Here is a 17,445-nt window from a genome sequence, read left to right on the forward strand (position 1 = left end):
CCTTCATAAAATATCCGTAGTAATATAAAGTTATGAATGTAAACTGCCACTTTAAAGATTATTTCATCTTAATTCTTGAGTATCCGGTTTAATCTTTTAAGTTATTCATCATATATTTGTGAAATCCAATTTCATAAATATATACTTTAGTTAGGTCTAACCCTCTAAATAACCAAACCCATTAAACTTAATGAGGTTTTGATCGTGACTTTAGATCTCACTCCTGATATATCAAAGCAACCTACACTTTATGATTAAGTCCATTATTTTCTCAAGATTAAGAGTTCATGTAAGTAGAAGTTATGAGATTTATTATTCATTTGACAGTCGTTAGGAGAATAATAAATCTCACAACAGTCCAGTTCAATATGTCTTAACTCTTAAAACATATCAACATACCAACTAGAAGTATCCACTTCCATGATCAAGACAAATCATCTTAGTTGATATATTATAGTCTTTGCAGATGAAATGCTCAATTTTATCATTGACTACGAACTAAAACTCTAAGTTTACAAAGAACTTGTGATTTATATCTTTTGTGTCTAAATCACATACTATGCATTTCATGGACTAAATGATAATGGACTAAACAACTTTATTAATTACAACATTAAGTCATACATAGCATCATACAATAGGATTTAAGGGCACTAATCATAACAATCTCCCACTTGTCCTGAAGACTATTGTGCACTAATCTAACTCCCATTTCCTCCAAATGTGACTTAAAAGTCCTTTGGGGCAAGGCTTTGGTAAAGGGATTTGCTAGATTGTTTGCACTATCAATCTTTGCTACCACTACCTCTCCTCGAGCATCAATGTCTTGAATGATGTGGTACTTTCTTTCAATGTGATTTCCTTTCTTGTGATTCCTTAGATCTTTGGATTGTGTAGCCGCTCCATTATTGTCGCAAAACAATGTGATAGGAACTTGCCTCACAACACCAAGATCATAATGGATTTTTTTAAGCCAAACAGCTTCCTTTGCCGCTTCACAAGCGGCAACATATTCGCTTCCATGGTGGAGTCAACAATACCAAATTGCTTAACACTCCAACTTTTGGCTCCACCTCCCAAGGTGAATACACAACCTGAAGTGGGCTTTCTGAAATCAAGATCTGATTGAAAATCTGAATCAGTATAGCCAATAGGTATCAAATCCTCACACTGGTAAACAAGCATATAATTTCTTGTTCTCCATTGATACTTGAGAATATGTTTTATAGCTTGCCAATGTTTTGGTCCTAGATTTGATTGATATTGGCTGACCATGCCAACTGAATAACAAATATCTATTCTAGTACAAAGCATGGCATACATGAGACTTCCCACTGCAGAAACATAAGAAACTTGTCTCATCATATTTTCTTCCTTATGAGTCTTAGGCCTTTGGTCATCAAACAGAGGAACTCCATGTCTAAAAGGAAACAATCCTTTCTTTGAGTATTGCATGCTAAACCGTACTAGAACCTTATCTATATATTCAGCTTGTGACAAACCTAACATTCTATTCTTGCGATCATGCCAAAGTTTGATCCCTAGAATAAAGTTAGCTTCACCCAATTCCTTCATATCAAATTGGCTTGACAACCAAACCTTTACTGATGGCATTACCCTTACATCATTTCCAATTAGTAGAATATCATCAACATAAAGCACTAGGAACATTACTATATTATCTTGATGTCTTTTGTACACACATGGTTCATAAAGATTTTGTTCAAAACCAAATGACTTGATTGCTTGATCAAATCTGATGTTCCATGATCTAGATGCTTGTTTAAGTCCATAAATGGATCTTTTCAACTTGCATACCATTGTTGGAAAATCTGGTTTTGTATCTCATACAAAACACACAGCAGAAGCAACAAACACAGATCTACTTCAATCATGAAAGATAACATGTAATCTTGAATTCTAAAACAAAGAACAGGATGCGTACCTTGATGTAGTGAATTTCAAAACCATGACTTGAGAATACATTTAATCTTCATCTCAATTCCACATGGTACCCAAGATGTGTGGTCTCTCAATCAATCCTTTGTACATAGACTCTCAAAGAAAAATCCTTCTTATTCTCCTTGTGGAGAAAAACTGATTTCTTTTCTTTTCATCATACGTACGTTTAAACTATTCTGGCTGTTTCTTTATTTAATAACTCTAATTAAATAATAACTGATTATCTAATTGGGTTAGCCTTTTGGGCCTACCCAATTGGTTTTAGTTTGTGGCTTGAGATGGGACTAAAAGGAACAAATAAGATTCTAGCTCCAATAGGTCTTGGGCTTTTCTGTTAACTCTTGACAAGTTCAAAGTTACCATTAATTATATTCAATACCACTATAAGAATATAATTGCACTCTAGGCCTTGTTAATAAATTATATCCTAAAACTTTATTATACATACAACCCCTTCATTAAAATATTCATAGTAATACAAAGTCTTAAACATAGACCACCACTTTGAAGATTACTACATCTTAATTCTTGAGTACCCGGTTTAATCCTTTATGTTATTCATCATATAATTACAAGATCCAATTCCATAAATATATACTTTAGTAATTCCTTTCTAAAGTGGTTGGGCCCAACACTTTGAATAGCCAAACTCATTAAACTTATCTCAAGGAAATATTTTATATCTCCATATTAAGAGATTATGAATTCTGTCTTGAGAATATATGTTCTATCAACACTAAATGCAGCTGCCCAACACACTGAGATTTTGAACGTAACTTATAGATCTCACTCCTGATATATCAAAGCAACATACATCTCATGATCAGATCCATTATTCTCTTAAGATTTAGAGTTGATGTAAATAGAAGTCGTGAGATTTATTATTCATTTGACAGTCTTTAGGAGAATAATAAATCTCATAGCGGTCCAGTTCAATATGTCTTAATTCTTAAAACATATCAGCATATCAACTAGAAGTCTCCACTTTCATGATTAAGACAAATCATCTTAGTTGATATGTTATAGTCTTCACATATGAAATGCCCAATTTCATCACCGATTACGAACTTAAATTTTGAGTTTATAAAGAACTTATGATTTACATCTTTTGTGACTTTTCACATAAATCACATACTATGCATTTCATGGATTAAGATAATGTCCCATTAGTTCATTGATAAATAGTCTCATATAATTAAACAATTTAATTATTTATAACGTGCCAATAAATTGGATTTTAGGGCATAAACCAACAATCTCCCATTTGCCCTCAAAGACAATTTTTCATATATCTGACACTTATCTCCCTTTAGAGTAATTCATAATCACTCTAAGGCAAGGTATGGAAATAAGTTTCAGTCAGATTTATTGCATAAATTATTTTTTCTACTACTATTTTTCATGTACTCATATCTCGCTAATGAGATGATACTTACACTTAATGTGTATCTTCACCACATAGGATGAACACATATCTTGAAGTCCAACTTCATGAATCACAATCAAACTACAAGTTAGTATTTCTACATCCAGTAACTATCAAATCCTCACTTTGGTGGACAAGCATATAATCCCTCATTCTCCTAAGATATTTGGATATATGCTTTACTCCTACTAAATTAAGTGATCTTTGATTCAATTGATATTTGCTTACTATGCCCACCGCAAAATAGATATTTAGCCTAGTGTATAGCATAGCATAAGGACTTCCTATCAATTTGATATAAGGAACTGTCTTAATATGCTCTTCCTTTTATATATCATTGGGACTATAGTTCTATATAAAGGAACTTCAAACTTAAAAGGAAATAATCCTTTCTTGAAGTATTACATGCTATTCTTGGCTAGAATCTAATTTATTTAAACAGTTTGAGATAGACCCAATATCCTAATTTTTGAATTTTAATAAAATTAAATTCTTAGGATAACTAGTCTTTTCCAAGTATTTTATATCAATCTGGATTAGACAACAAAAACTCTATTGATGACAATAACTCCACATCATTTTAAATGATTACAATGTCATCAACATACATTAAGAAATTTTTTATTCTATATAGCTTTTACACATATAAGGCCTTTTGACACTTGGTCAAAATCAAACAATTTAATTACTTGATCAAAGATGATATTTTATGATTTAGATGCTTGCTTTATTCCATAAATGGACTTTAAGCAACTTGCGTACTAAACACTACTGGTTCTTTGCTATGAACAAGTTTAGTTACATCATATAGATGTCTTCCTCAAGATTGCTACTAAAAGAAACTTTCTTGATATCCATTACCATATTTCATCCAAAATGAAATATAATGAATAAGAGAATCTAGATAGAGTCAAACTTGACTATTGGTGAAAAAAAAATTCATAATCGAACCATTTCTTTCGGAATAAATATTTTCACCACTAGTCTTGACTTTGAAGATTTGCACCTACAAATCTATCAAAACACACAGCGGAAGCAACAAATACGGATCTACTTCAATCATGAAAGATAACATGCAAGATTCTACCCAATTGGCTTTAGTTTGTGGCTTGAGATGGGACTAAAAGGAACAAATAAGATTCTATCTCCAATGGGTCTTGGGCTTTTCTGTTAACTCTTGACAAGTCCAAAGTTACCATTAATTATATTCAATACTACTATAAGAATATAATTGCACTCTAGGCCTTATTAATAAATTATATCCTAAGACTTTATTATAAATACAGCCCTTTCATTAAAATATTCATAGTAATACAAAATCTTGAATGTAGATTGCCACTTTGAATATTACTACATCTTAATCCTTTAGTACCCAGTTTAATCCTTTATGTTATTCATCATATATTTATGAGATCTAATTCCATAAATATATACTTTAGTAACTCCTTACTAAAGTGGTTGGGCCTAACACTCTGAATAATCAAACCCATTAAACTTATCTCAAGAGAATATTTTATATCTCCGTTAAGAGATTATGAATTCCATATTGAGAATATATGTTCCATCAACACTAAATGCAGCTGCCCAACACACTGAGATTTTGACCGTAACTTATAGATCCCACTATTGATATATCAAAGCAACCTACATCTCATGATCAAGTCCATTATTCTCTCAGAATTTAGAGTTGATGTAAATAGAAGTCGTGAGACTTATTATTCATTTAATAGTCTTTAGGAGAATAATAAATCTCACAGTGGTCCAATTCAATATGTCTTAACTCTTAAAACAACTAGAAGTCTCCGCTTCCATGATCAAGACAAATCATCTTAGTTGAAATGTTATAGTCTTCACAGATGAAATGCCCAATTTTATCACTGACTACGAACTTAAATTTTGAGTTTACAAAGAACTTGTGATTTACATCTTCTGTGACTTTTCACATAAATTACATACTATGCATCTCATGGACTAAGATAATGTCCCATTATTTCATTAATAAATAGTTTCATATAATTAAACAATTTAATTATTTATGATGTGCCAATAAATTGGATTTTAGGGCATGAATTCCAACAACCATATTCTCATGGTTCTTTGCTATGAAACCTTCTAGTTGCATCATATAGATTTCTTCTTCAAGCTTTCCATTTAGAAATGCAGTTTTGACATCCATTTACCAAATCTCATAATCATAATGAGCAATAATGGATAAGAGAATTTTGATAGATTTAAGTATTGCTACTGGTGAAAAGGTTTCTTCATAATTAATACCTTCTTTTTGTGTCTACTCTTTCGCCTCTAGCCTTACTTTAAAGGTTTCAACCTTTCCATCTATCCCTCTCTTCCTCTTGTAAACCCATTTGCAACCAACAAGTTTAATACCGTTAGGCACCTTTACAAGATCCTAAACTTGATTGGAAGACATAGAATCTAATTCAGATTTCTTAGTTTTGACCCAATGATGTGCATCTATATCATTCATTGCTTCTTCATAAGTGTAAGGATCAAATTCAGCCTCTTCTGAGATAGCTTCATAAGTTTCTCCCAGACTTATAAATCTTATAGGTGGCCGAACAATCCTCCCACTATGACAAGACACTTGTGTACTAAACATCTCGTCAGTAGAATCTTGTGATGTATCTAATACAACCAGATCATCCCTAGTTTCATCCATTGGTTGTTCAATTACAGGTTCATCTAATTTAGCCAAGACAACTTTACTTCTAGGATTAAAATTATTCACATATTCATCTTCCTAAAATCTGGCATTGGTACTAACAAACACTTTATTATCTTTATGATTATAGAATAAATAACCCTTAGTTTCCTTTGAATACCCTCAAAACATGCATACTTCCCTTTTTCCTTCCAATTTATCAGACTTCCCTTTCAATACATGTGCTGAACATCCCTAAATGTGGAGATATTTCATAATAGGCTTGCGTCCACTCCACAATTCCTTAGGTGTGTTGGGAACAAATTTTGATGGAACTAAATTTAAAATATGCATTGTTGTTTTTAGTGCGTATCCCCAAAAAGAAATAGGTAAAGTTGAAAAACTCATTATGGACCTAACCATTTCTAAAAGAGTCGCATTCCTTCTCTCTACTACGCCATTTTGTTGGGGAGTTCCAGGTGCAATCAAATGGGATACAATCCCCAAGAAGGTATTCGCCACCACAATCAGATCAAATGGCATTTATGTGTTTACCCAATTGATTCTCAACTTTAGCCCTAAACTCTTTGAGCTTTTCAAAGGCTTCAGACTTCCATCTAATTAGGTACACATAACCATATCTTAGGTAATCATCTGTCAAAGTGATGAAGTACTCATAATCTCCTTTTGCTTAGGTTGACATAGGACCACATACATCCGTATGAACTAATTCAAGCAACTCTTGATCTCTTCTACCTTTTGCATTAAAAGTTTGTTTGGTCATTTTGCCTTCCAAACAAGATTCATAAACTAGAAATCCATCAAAGTCCAATGGCTCTAAGAGACCATCTTTGATCAGTCTTTGAATTCTATTTGAATTAATACGACCTAAACACAAGTGTCAAAGATATGCATCCTTCATAGAAGGAAACTTTATCTTCAATGATTTTACATGAGAGTTATTATCTAATTCAGAATTGTATAATTCATGCTTATCAAGAGTTAAAATATAAAGACCATCAACAATATTGCCAGAACAGATAAAAACTTCTTTATTACGACATTGTCTTTCAGGATAACACAATATCCATGCTTACCTAAATAAGTTGCAGAAATTAAATTCCTACGAACATTAGGTACATATAGACAGTCTTCCAATATTAAAACTCTAGAATCAAAGCATAAATTAAACACTCCAACAGTTACAACTGGATCCATTCAATTTGTTTTGATTAAGAATAGCAACAAGTGGGCTAGATGATGCCATGATTTTGTCTGAAAACAATAAACAAGAATATAATAAGTATATTGGACATTATCAATTTAGCATATAAGCATATAATAAAACCGTAATATAATATATGCAACGACAACCCAATCCATGTCTATAATTCCTTGGTAGCAAGTATATTATAAACACAATAATTGATTGAGAACATACTCTCATTATTAGTGCTATCATGATAACTCTTATCAAACACTAATAATATGCCGTATTACCTTTAGCCTCTAAGTAATAATGACATAGTTCCTTTGGGAGGTTAACATCACACTTAGTCCAGTGTATGCCATTATCTAGAATCATGTGTAGCCACATTTCATCTCCTTTATAGTGTTTAAACTTGTAGTACCATGAAACAAAACACCCTCCTTTGGGATCGTGAGACATATACGCCATGATGAGGTGCTTGTTCACACTACTTTAAATGGGTAAGTTCAATCTTGTAGTACTATGAAGTAAACACCCTCCTTTAGGATTGCGAGGCATATACACCAAGACGAGGTGCTTACCCATACTACTATGAACTGATAATAGAGGTCAAGAGATCCAACCCTTGTATCTCTCTCCCATTAGATGTTTTAATTAAAGGTTTTTAATTAGAAATCATGTGTAATCTCAGCATACATAGCCTTGCACTTTATTCATGTGAAAACACTTTGAAAAATTCAAAATTCACAGCTTTCGATCAATCGAATGTGTATCTCAATCAGTCGAAAAAATTAAAAAAATTTACACTTAATAATCTACCTGGCTCGAATGGTACTCAATTGTTGCTCGATCGATCAAAAAAGAACATTCAATCGATCAACTGCAATCGTGTATCAATCGAATCAAATAGATTGGTCACTGTTTCACTCAATCAATCAAAAGTAATTTTTGATCGATCAAAATTCGTGAAACTCGTATTTTCCAAAAAAATTCTGAAGCAATTTTCAATGGTTTTCCATAAAAAAAATAACTATGATATAAATATAACAGACAGAATTTGATATCAAAACTAAATTCTATTGATGCTATAGCCTTAAAGTTCAATTTAACATACTTAACATCAAACTTAAACAACATCATAACATCAATATCAGTTTTCATCAAACAATAATTCAACAACCATATAAAAAATTAATTGCATAATCTTCTAACAACATGAAACTATTATCACTAATTCCAAAACTCACAAAACATGTTATACAAATTTAAAATTGTAAACCTGAATCTGATACCAATTGTTGGAAAAATACATGTTTGTATCACATACAAATCATAAGCAGCAAAAAATTAACGGATCTACTTCATTCGCAATTGATAACATGTACAATGTAAATTAAGAATATAAGAACAAGAGAGTGTACCTTGGTGCAGTAAAATTCAAAACCAAATATTAGAAGTACTTGAGAACACTTTTAATCTTCACTCCAATTCCACTTGTGCCCAAGAAGTGTGGTCTCTCGACTAGTTTATATGTATGTGTTCAAGGGAGAATAATAGAGAGTGTCTTACACTCACATACAAACCATTTCATTCTCTTTCAAAAGTCTATATGTTTCTCTCCTTATAACTGATTATCTAATTGGGCTAGCCTTTTGGGCCATTCCAATTGGGTTTTAGTATGTAGTTTGGAGTGGGACCAAAAGGGAACAAATAAGACACTAGCTCCAACAGGCCTTGGGCTTTTCTGTCAACTCTTAACAAGTCCAAAGTTACCATTAATTATATTTATACTACTATATAAATATAATTGCACTCTAGGCCTTATTAATAAATTATATCCCAAGACTTTATTGTACATGCAACCCTTTCATATAATATTCATAATAATATAAAGTCATGAATGTAGACTGCTACTTTGAAGATTACTACATTTTAATCTTTGAGTACCCGGTTTAATCGTTTAAGTTATTCATCGTATATTTATGAAATCTAATTCCATAAATATATACTTTAATAATTCCTTACTAAAGTGGTTAGGCTTAACACTCTGAATAACCAAACCAATTAAACTTATCTCAAGGGAATATTTTATATCTCCCTTAAGAGAATTTGAATTTCATCTTGAGAATATATGTTCTATCAACACTAAATGTGGCTACCTAACATACTGAGGTTTTAATCGTGACTTTAGATCTCACTCCTGATATATCAAATTAACCTACACTTTATGATTTGGTCCATTATTCTCTTAGAATTAAGAGTTCATGTAAATAGAAGTCATGAAATTTATTATTCATTTGACAGTCGTTAGGAGAATAATAAATCTCACAGCAGTCCAGTTCCATATGTCTTAACTCTTAAAACATATCAACATACCAACTAGAAATCTCTATTTCCATGATCAAGGCAAATCATCTTAGTTGATATGTTATAGTCTTCGCAGATGAAATACCCAATTTCATCACCGACTACGAACTTAAATTCTGAGTCTACAAAGAACTTGTGATTTATATCTTTTGTGACTAAATCACATAAATCACATACTATGCATCTCATAGGAAAAAATTACATGAAAAAAAAAATGAGAGAGATGACAATAAGCAAAGATAATAAAAAGGGGAAATTCTCTCATTGCTCAAATTAAATGATAATAAGTTTGTTTTCATAGGGGATTTGGAACATTCCAATCCTTTATTTAATTCAAAGACAAAACATGAGAATCACAAAAGTGCAGAAAAGTAAAACATGGGCATATCAAGGTGATCACTTAGTCCTCCTTATTTTCTTGCTAATCTTCATGTAAGCCTTCTCATTCTTTTGAATCCACTTCATGTCATCCTCCAACAATTGCTTGTAGTTTGTAGTGGGGTAGATTTATTTGGAAGGAACAATGTCTTTCGTCATCCTACAACGTGGCCAAGCCTTACTAATCTAGCCTAAGATCCTATTGGTGAACACCGCAATGTGGAAGGCACCCTCATCATCAGGAGCTCCTTGACAATCTCCAAATTGCCTTGAGATACGACAAGTAGAGTACTAAGAACATCATCGAAGCTCAACTAAAGTCACGCAATGATCCTTGCAGCAACTATTGACCATGCTTGAGATATGCCACTATTCCACGACCCACTATATGTTGGTTGAGGTGACCTATAAACTCCATGTACATTTCAAAGCCCATGACATTCTAAAGCCGGTGGTATCTAAGATGCCTAAAAAGGTAGGTATTGAGAGGCACAGTAGGAGGTTGAAGCAATCGAAGCCTCTCTTGTAGCCATATATGGGAAAAAAATAGAAAAAATATTGATGAAAGATGATATAAGGTGCCTTGATGGGTTGAAAATCGAAAGGCAATCAATGCAAAGTTAGAGGAATCCCACTAGGTTAAGAACCTAGGCAAAAGTTAGGGATTATACCTGAAGAAGAAAAGGACTTCCCGCAAAGAAACTTGCTTCCTTCCTCTGAAAAGCATCAAAACCATTGAGAGTTCCCGCCAAGATCAAGCCCACCAGATTGCCTCTCTTTAGCTCATAAGCCACCATGCACGTCCAAAGGTCCACACAATATGACTGTTGGACCAAGAAATACATTGCAAGGGCACATAAGCAAAAGGCATGAAGGTAGTATGACTGTGGCTTCTCACCCTCAGGAAAGGCTGAACCGGAAAAGTAATCAAAGGCAAGCCTAATGTTGAGTTTGCCAAAGACACACCACCTATTGGCTATGGTTTTAGGGACACCCAACATAACTTGCATTAAGGAAGGAAGATCTTCACCCATGGTAGGAAAGATAAGATCATAAATCTCTGATTCACCCATAATGGCAGGAAATTCCTCAATAGTGGGGCATAATTCTATTTCGTTGAAGTAAAATACATGCCGAGAAGGAATCCAATAGTTGGTAGCAGCATAAAGAAGAGGCTTATCCACCCTAATTTGTTGGTAAGGGAAGATGGAAGAAAGGAAATAGGGCGTAATATAATCCTTGAAATTGAGACCAAGCTTCCTAATCCAAGTGGAGACTTCAAGAGAAGAGTTTTCTACCATTGAAAGACCTCAAAAAAAGTGTTCTTTGAGTTGGAAATAGATTAATAAGGGTTTTGGACTCAAACGAATACTTTTATACCTAAGTAAGTCGGCTAGGGTTTTTCTAATTCGCAGCCTACGTATGCACATTCAACCCTACGTACGCAATGTCAAAGATGCATACACAGGCTCATTTCCACATATGCACAGCACTTGGCAGAAGGCCATGTTCCCCTGTTTTGAATAGAGTTTTCTACTCCCAAGCATTTCCAGGGTTCTTGTGACCTAAAGAACCATTCAAAACATATTCCAAGCATCAGGTTGCAAGCATCAAAGAAGCAAAGTTGTATAGAAACAAACAATTTATCATTATCTTGTAAATTAAGTGCTAAGTTTCAATCAAAATCATAAATGTAAAAAAGATGTTCTTAAATACAATCCTTTATCTCAAACCAACCTAAAATGTCTGCTAAAGGGAATACCTAAAAAAAAAACCATTAAAAGCAAAAAAAAAAGAAAAGAAAAAGTTGTGACTACAGGTGATCAACGTTGTCACCTCTTCCTTGACTGGTAACTAAGAGTTGCCTCTAGATCCTCCTCCCCGCCACCATTATCATCATCATCACCACCGCCTAGGTCGGCCGCTCTACCAGGACCATATAGCTCCCTCGAGTAGTTGGTCACCTCCAACTTAAGATTCCTAGCTAGCCATACCAACTCCTTATGCTCTTGGATAGTGGGCTACAATTTGAAGAAAGGTTTAGTGACTGAAACAAGAATAGAAATTTGGCAAAGAGAAAGGACAAAGGGAAGAAAGACTCACAGCTCAAGTGTTGGGAGTGAAAGGATAGCTTATGTTATTAGGGTTGCAGGGCATGACAAACTCCCTAGCAAAGCCATTTGGGCCATAAGTATAGATCTTCCAATGGATATGTGGAGGATTAATGGGCTCACCGGTAGCAGGTCCCCCATATTACAATTTCCTATATTAGGGGTAATGACAAATAAAGGAAAAAAAAAAAAAAAAAAAAAGAAGTACAAGAGTTTGAGTATATACCTAAAATTTCCTATATTAGGGGTAATGACAAATAAAGGAAAAAAAAAAAAAAAAAAAAAAGAAGTACAAGAGTTTGAGTATATACCTAAATAGTAAGAGAAGGCATGAGGCGAGTGATGTTCAACTCCTCATAGTCTAACACCTCAAGAAGTTGCTCGGCATAGGAAACACCACTCCCCTACAAGTTGTATCCAACATCAGTCATAGAGTGTGGGGAAAGCACGAACTTAGGTGGGTCCATCGAATTTGTGGGTCATCTCTACCCACCAATCGGCATCTCACTCTCTTCGCCAAATATAAACCCCTCAAGCCCGCTCCTTCAAGAGGTCAGGTAATCTCTAAAGCAATGAGAGCGGCATTCTCCAAGTCTTGAGTGACAAGAAAGGGCTAGCTAGCCCACGGGGCCCAATTTACCTGTAAAGGCACAAGGTTAGCAAGAGAGTATCCTAAAGGTAATACAAGAAGACGCATGAACAACTATAACTCTTAAATTTACCTTATCAGAAGTCAATCCCCCAAAATGTGCCCTCACTTGGTGAAAATCCCTTAGAACTAGGTTGGTGCCTAGAGTTATAATGCCATACCTAACAGCCTACCACTGCAAGAAAGAAGCACAAGCCATAGGTTAGATGCAAGATGACAATTTTCAAGATGACAATTTACAAGGTGATAGTTTGCAAGATGACAGTTTGCAAGATGATAGTTTTCAAGACAATACAGTTTGCAAGACTACAAGCTACAAATAATAATGCTAAAGATGAAAGGATAACTAAACTCAAGGAGCTTCCAAGGCCCCACAAGTTGCCACAAGGTGCCCCGGCTGATAGTGTCAAGGGTGGAGTAAAGATAAGCAAGACATGCTTGCCCTTAGTTGGCCCTCTGTGCCTCCCCAAGGTCCGGGAAGAGGGTTAGCCACCTTAAAGACACCGTTTTCCCACCATTGGCAAAAAGGTAGGCTCCCAACAGGTGGAGAAGGAAAGCCCTAACCATACAGACACATTCCTCTATAGTCCTCTGTGGGAGGAACATGTAATCCGACACCTAGTTGAAATAGCAAATGGTTTTAGTAGAGTACTTCCTCCCTAACATGTCAATGCCCAGCTAGACACCCAACATGTCGTCCAAGCTGATGACGGCCCCTTTAAAGCTAAGGCCAGTCACGCAATAAAAGTCATAGGGAGTCACTATTATCTCCCTCTTAGCAATATGAAAGGTGTGGGTAGTGTCCCACCACCTCTCAATGAGGCATTGCACCAAGATAGCACTTGTATACTTTTTACGAAGAAGGCCAATGATAAGCTCAAAGCCCACATCCCAGATATAACCCCTGGTTTTGAGGATAAATTGGTTGAACCACTCCACCACCTTATTGGTGCTTCCCCTGCCAACATAGGGGGATGATAATTGCAAAAAGAAAGATGGCATTAGGTTCATGATGCAAGTGAAATTTAGGGATGTTGTGTTTTTAAGCAAGAATTAAGATAAAAAGAATGATACAGTGATTTTCAGATGCAAGAATGATGAAAAAGGGTGTAAGAATTGCATATGGAGGTGAAATGGTTGAAAAATGAGTGAAAATAGGCAGACTAGGGCTTTTTACAGGCGTCTCACGTAGGTGGGTCAAAGCCTATGCAAGCAGATAGGACCTTATGTACGCAAGTCCATTCCTACATACGCAGAGCCTCAAGAACATACCTACGTACACAAGAACATAGCTGTGTACGCATGAATACAAGCTACATAAGCAGCCATGCATGCAAGAACATAGACAGAAGCATTTCTTCAACATTTTCAAAGAAGCATCATCCAAAATCAATCCTATGTTGATACCGTATTTTGTCTGCCCTCAATTTGCGTGTCGAACCCCAAAAAATCCAAAAATATTGTTTTCTCTCCATGGGGCCACAAGAACATCCAGAATGATGTGACGTAACCTGTTCGGAAAGTGAAGCACCTAAAGTGCCTTCTTTAGCTAAAATGACCAAAATGCCCCTAGTCAACCCTAGGTTTGACCAAAGGTCAAACAAGATCAAAACTCTCACAATACAACACTTTTCATAGTTTTACATCAAACTCGAGCTTCTTATAGATTTTTGGCCACTTTGACCAAGTTTGACCCGAAGTTGATCTTAGGTGGCCCAAAAACCCTAATTTTGATCCAGCCGTCAGAACGGGTTGAAACTAATTCCATTGAGATTATTATCAAATTTTCATTCCAACGACTATTCATGCATCGAAATTGGAGTTAAAATGGCTGAGATATCACAAGAACAAGGATAATGCATTGATCGATGCACCGCTAACTTCCAAGAGCCATAACTTTTGATCCAACCATTGGATTTTTAAGATCCATACCTTTTTAGAAACAGGCAGTCAAAATATTTCCAGGGGTGTCAAGATCAATCCAATCCATGGCCTTTGGAGGTGGTGGCCCTTCGCCACGAAAAGCGTACTGGGGCTATAAAAAGCCCCTGGCACCGTTCAGACCAAAAAAAAAAAAAAGGGGAGGGCTCCTTGGTTCCTGTACTTTGGTTGGATGCTTTTTGCTCATTTTTCTTCTCTTTAAATTACAAAAAACACATCAAAGCTTCTTGATTCTTCTCTTTTGGACCAAAACACCAGGTATTGTTCTTATACCCAATCTTCTTCTCCTTGGTTCTACATCTTGGATTTGGGGTTTAGGGGTATGGATGTAGCTTTCTAGCTACTATCCACACTCCTAACCTTCTAAATCTTTTTCTAGCTTTTAGTGTGAATGTAGCTTTCAAGCTATTATCCACACCCCTAACCTTCTAAATCTTTTTCTTGCTTTTATCTTGCTCTTTTTGCTTGAATAACATGATTTATGGCTTTCTTAGCATGTTTCTTTCTTTATTTGTGTTTCTAGCCTTAATCTCCATGCTTTTTATGCTTTTTGCCATGTTTCTTGCTTAGATCTACATCCTTACATGATTATACATGATTTATGGCTTTCTTAGCATGTTTCTTGCTTTATTTGTGATTCTAGCCTAATTCTCCACACTTTTTTTTTATGCTTTTTGCCATGTTTCCTGCTTAGATCTATATCCTTACATGCTTATATTTTAGATCTACATGCTTTATGTTATATGCCATGTTTTTCTATGGTTTGTTCCTCTTTTTGTTCTAGGATGATGTTAGGGTTTCCTGCTCACATGATTGTATGATGTTGTTAGCTATGCCTTGCTTGAATCTATGTATTTATGTATTTATTTCCTTGCTCTATGGTTAGATCATTTTCTTCACATGATTATATGCTTGGATCCATGTTCTTCCATGTCTACATGCTAGGCTTTTACCTGCCTACATACATATTTTCATTCTTATATGTATAGATCGGTGTGTTTACATGTTTAGGTCGATGTTCTCTACATGCTTTATGCCATCATCTATGTGCTTGCGTGCTTCACACATTGTTTATGTGCTTAGGCCTAGACCTTGTTTGTCAAGCCATGTGCCATTGTAGCCCTTTTGTCACTTTGTCTTTCTTTCTTGTGTTTTTGCTTAATGGTTAGGACCCAATCTAGACCCTATAGTCTTTGTCATCATCCATACACCAAGGTCCATTTTACAAGGTTTGGATCATCCCTGTTTGCATGTCTATGCTTGCTTGCTAAAATGCTTTATGCTTGTGTTAGCCTCTCTAGTTCTAGGCTTTGCCACGCTTGACGCCCTTAGCGGGTTTGTGGTTGTGTGGTCACATCTGCCACCTATAGGGCCTTATTTGGATGTAGCCATTTGGGATGTATCACCATGATGCCGGTTGCATTGTACATACCATTTCCCTTTTTCGCTCCATGCGATAATAGGCTTGCCATGCTTGTTTGTGCCACCCGTTGGCTTTCTATGCATCTTTACACACTTGCTTGCATGGTCATGCATGAGTCTTGCTTGCTATTGTGTTGTTCATGCTTCAACACAATGAAGTTATGGAAATTTGATCCAAACCTACATTTGTCCCTTGCGGACACGACCTTAGGGGTCTAACTTTTCCCATTTGGTTTTGTACTCTTTTAAAGCCCCTTCCTTCTTCCTCCCTTTCTCTCTTAGATGGGTTGTATTAGCTATATCATGCCATGTACCATTCGTCCTCATTTCCAAAGTATGGCAACCCTTGTTTACTTTTCTACACCTATATTTTGGGCCATGCTCTAGGGATGTAGGCATTTACTTTCCCGCTTTGTGTGCTTGCATTGTGCATGATGTATGTGTATATATATATATATATAGATATCTGCTTGCCCTTTTTCGGTGTGATTGTCACAGTCCATGTCATCCAAGGCCAAGCAATGCCTAATTTCCGTTGCGAAAGTAAGGTGACATGCTGCCAGATTTTCAACTTGGAAATCTGGCACTTTGCTCGAAAGCCTTAAGAAAGCATAGATTGGGACCACACCCATTTAAAAGCCAAACCTCAAAGCCCCCATGTATGCAAAGCCCCCGCAAGCCAATGCCAAAATCATGTTTTTACTCCCAATCTCTAAAAATTAAGATTTTATCAAAACAAATGACCGTCATTGGACAAGTATTGTGGGGTGCCTAACACCTTCCCCACACATAACCATACTTCTTGACCTAAGAATCAAGATTCTTTGCCATCCATTTTAGATTAGGAAAAATGCCCTTCTTAGCCTAGGATTGGTAATAAAATCAACTAGAAATAGGTGACCAATCACACCTTAGAAAAACCCAATGATCGGTGGCGACTCCATTTACCTTTGGTAATCTCCTAAAATTTGGCCTAGATTCTCGCCACAACACCAAAGGTAGTCCTACCTTCCCCCACTGAGAAAGAGAGAGCACCCGAAGCCCTAGGTGAACCATGCCAAACACATGTTACACACACACACACACCCATCGTCATCATCCAAGAGAAGCACCTCTAACAGGCCCCCTCGCACCCGTGGGAGCGTCGCCATGGCGGGTGGTTGAACGAAGGCCGACGATGATGGCGGTGATTTTTCCGCTACCTTTCAAGGCCAGGCATCGACAAACTAGCGACTCCACTAGGGATTGATGAGAGTTTAGCCTTTAAAGCTTTCAATAAAACTGTAATCTTTGGGCATTGGCTTTCAAAAAACACAGAAA

The sequence above is a fragment of the Quercus suber genome, unplaced genomic scaffold (assembly GCF_002906115.3).
Source record: "Quercus suber isolate HL8 unplaced genomic scaffold, Cork oak 2.0 scaffold_371, whole genome shotgun sequence".
NCBI lineage: Eukaryota > Viridiplantae > Streptophyta > Magnoliopsida > Fagales > Fagaceae > Quercus > Quercus suber.